This window comes from Lotus japonicus, chromosome 3, assembly GCF_012489685.1.
Source record: "Lotus japonicus ecotype B-129 chromosome 3, LjGifu_v1.2".
In the NCBI taxonomy this organism is placed as follows: domain Eukaryota; kingdom Viridiplantae; phylum Streptophyta; class Magnoliopsida; order Fabales; family Fabaceae; genus Lotus; species Lotus japonicus.
In genome coordinates, this window is record NC_080043.1 from 65,742,015 (window position 1) to 65,746,163 (window position 4,149).

Genomic DNA, 4,149 nt, shown 5'->3' on the forward strand with positions numbered 1-4,149 from the left:
GATTGAAAGTAAATGTTGTGTAGTAGTTCAAATGTGGTTAATAAAAGATTACATTAATGTAGTGGTGCCTTAGTGCTTATCAAAAAAAAAGTTGGTACCTTAGTTTATTGATTATTATTTGGAGATTATAGGTGAAATTTACTCTTTTTTTTGGTATATTAAAGTACAAAATTGGAAATAAAGTCAAGAAGTTTAATTGGAATTTTATCTATGTTTTGTATTTGATATAAATTTATTACGTGAAATGCTTGAGTGGTAAGCTAATTTAATTGTAATTAAAGAAATAATTGTAGCTAAAACTGAACTGGTATTAATAAAAAAAAATTGATATGAAATTAAATACTCAAATAATATATTTTTACTGGGCTTTGTGATTTTTAAATACATAATTAATGGAAGAAAACCTACACGTATATTGGGTGGCGCTAATCCCTTAAACTTCCTGTTCAATCCTTTCTATTTAAAGGGGTCTTTGTTATGTACAAGTCATTGCAATTCATCTTCAGAATTGTGTTCTTAAGTTTGTCAAAATCCTTTCTGCAAGAAAGCATGGTGCACACTGAACCTGATGATGGTTACATTAACAGTGTTGGCATTTTTTTGTATCCTCGGGAAGTAGGGCTTCTCACTAATTTTTTACAATGATTATTTTTATTAGATTTCATGTAAACATATGAAGTTCATCAAGATTAGTATACTATTTTGTTTTTCACGAAACATTTGTAACTTGATCTGGAGCTTAGGTTTCATTTCTTTTTAAATTTTTTCCACCCAAAAAATTATAGTTCATATTTTAGCAACAAGATCTTTAAAAAATATGTTATTTTGTTGGGATGATTTTACATGATCAAGTATTAACATAGTACCTTATAAATATATATCATTATCTGCAGGAAAAAGATCCATATGTTGTAGTCCTTAAGTTAGTTTTTTTGCTTTGTTTTGAATTTATTTTTTGAGCAAGTGTTTAAATAATTGCACTATAATATTGATTTCTTATTATTAACATAGGCACAAGGACGTATAGATCAAGCGTTTGCTTTGAGCTGGGAGCATTTACTGGGCCCCAAGTGGGTGTTGGAAGATCCACTCCATAATATTTTTATGGTTGACTACAACATGGACACTGCCAAGCCTGCTCTCCAACAAGGATGAAGCTCTTTGGCTGAGTATTATGGTCTGTCTGATGATCATTGGTGTATGTTGAAAATGGTTGAACCCTGTCATTTTCACATGACCATAGCTCTTGTGGGGGGGGGGATGAGATTCGTTACTATCGTGCTCTATACCCTCCCTCACCACCACCATCACCTGTTTTTCTCCCTGAAGATGTGGATGATATATTTGCTGATTTACCAAATATCCTTTCTGGTGAGATGTCTATGGTGGAACTTGATCAAGAGGTGCCAGCAGTGGTCTCCTCCCCACAGTCAGTCCTTATGAATAATGTAGAAGATGAGCAGGTAGTTCCGGAGCATTACCCAGCACCAAATGGTGTCGCTGAAGGGGTTTTACTAGAGTACCAGATGGGCTTTAACACTGTTATTTCTCCATACAGAGCATATGGCAGCCAATACGTGAGTAAGACAACAAGTTTTTTGTCAATTTTTTTATTTAATATACATAACTGAGTTCACTTTTTCATCTGGCAAAGACCTTGCCAGGCAGGGTTGCTCATTATGTGCGTCGTCATGGAGCTGATCCTTGGGTATTGAGAGGTCCTACTGGCATTTGCGTAAGGGTTAACATCCTGCACCGTGCAACTGGACGTCACACTAAACTCGGTAAAGGTTGGAGGAAATTCTGTCAGCTTCACGATGTTGTTCCGAGTGACAGGATCCGCATGAGGTTTACAGATGGAGTTGCAAGGGTCATTGATGTGGAGTTTGACAGATAGAAGTATTTGGTGACACACAAGATTTGGTGGCTGGAGTGTTGTGAAGAACGCTGATTTGTGATGAAGTTTGTATTTGGATGTGCTGTTTTGAAGTCTTTTTCAAGTTGGTGTAGTTTGATTGTTTTATATTTATGTTTTCATTGTAATGTTTTGGAGATTTGTTTGGACAAAGTTCACTCTGTATTGTGATTAAGTTGTATGTGTTTTTCCATTGTAAGTTATGTTTCAACAGTTTATGTTATCAAGAATTTAAGTTTGAAGTTTGGATTTTACTATTTGTAGTAACTCTTATTATGTACTAATCCAATCAGCTAATTTAAGAGTACAAGGAAAATTGAAAGAGAAGATTAATTATCTAATTTGGAAGGCATGTGTAGGAGTTTTTTATATAGGGCCCAGGAATCGAATTTACAAATAAGTTGGATTCATTTGTGTAGTATTTTTTATTAATTAATATTTTGTCCATCGACATTATGCTTGTGGGGGAATGTATGTGGGCATGGTATATAGGTAAAGGTTTAGTTGTCCTTTTAGATTAGGTAGAGTAGCTGATGTCAGAGGGATATTTGGAAGGCTCTGTGCGCAAGTGTAATAAACTCAAAAAAGTTCCTTATAAACCCATTTCCTTTCATAGATGGTTGGTTCGAAGTTTCTGAAGCTAGCTCCCAAATACATGTCACGTAGAATATTGCTTTGGTAAGGTGGTTTCGGGTTTAATTTATCTAATGAGTGTACTTCTGGAGGCATCTCTTTGACGTTGTGATTTGTGAAGTTCTTCAACGGACCTTGTGCATGTGCCCATAAGTCATTCATGGATTTTCATATTGAGCCTGTTAATATGTATAAGTTCGAATCAGCACAAGGTAGAGTCCTACATTTCAAGATTAATTTTGGGTTCTCAAATTCTTATAATATAACATTTGATGTCTGCCTCATACTGTATGAATGTAATATACAGTAGTACTTATCTAAAGTATTTTGTCTTTGTGCTCCATTTAGCTAGGAGTAGAAGGAAACAAATAATGGCACGAAAGAGAAGTTCTGAGTATATGTCCCAAAACAAAGTCTGTAGTAGTAGCAAACCAGGCAAGTTGTTTCTGGATTGGTAGTTATTTAAATAAGTGGGTTTGAGAATAGGACCGTTTTTTTTAAGTGCTCTTTGTGAATCTATAGACTGTTATTAATTTAGTAATTTGGTTGGTGCATGTTATCTTATATTAATTTTCAAATTTGAGTAACAGCTACAAAGATGAGGAAGAATAATTCAAGGTCTCCTTTCTCTGATGTTACAAACAACTTAACCAAAAACAACGATGGAAATTGTTCTGGAATTTTATCAGAAACTGTTGTAAATGTTATTAGATCCACACCAAGTGTATCATCTACAAGCAGCACATTGTGTAAGACTTAGATGTTTGCTTGCATAATTTGATTATTGAAATATAATTGAGCACAAAAACTTAAAGGTTATTTTCATATTGCAGTCTCAAGATTATCGAACAACAATTATTTTAGCCCCCCGTTATCCATACATCCAGATGGTCTTTCGAATATCTCAACCATTAGTGGTTAGTATGCAAATTTGCGCATAAGTCCTATAGTAATTATTCTGAATGTATTATTAAGTAATTGTTTGTTTTTTTATATCAAATTGCAATTGATGTGTCAGGGAAAAAAAACCAGTATGCAACTGCTAGGCGCAGGAGATTAGAGTATATGCATAGTAAATCAAGGAATTTCAATGTCAACCAAGATAATATGGCAGTTTTTGAAGGGGACAAAACTGTTGCCAAGGAAGGTATATATATTTACTATTAGGTTATGATATTGTAGGGTGGTGTTACATAAGTTTTGTTATCTATATTATTGATTGTAGGCAATAAATCAAATCAGAGGTATATTGAAGAAGGTGTTAAAAGGGTTGTAGTGAAGAAAAAAAAATTGGCTACAAGAAGGAAGTCGAGCCACCGTGGAGCAACTTCACAGAGATCCAATTCTGTTGATCCTAATTTAATAAGAGGTGCTTCTGCGTGTCGTCAATTATTGGTGGACTTCAATGCTGCTAATGAACCTTTAAAGCATTTGACTCAATTATACCAGGATTCTGAGCTAATAGGTATGTTTTTAGGCTGATTATGATGTGGGTTTTTTAGATTAAATTCCCTGCCTAAACTATTTGTTGCATTTGTGTGTCAATAGATGAGATAGACCTTGGGGATGCGTCCTATCAATGCTGTTATTGTCACGCTCAC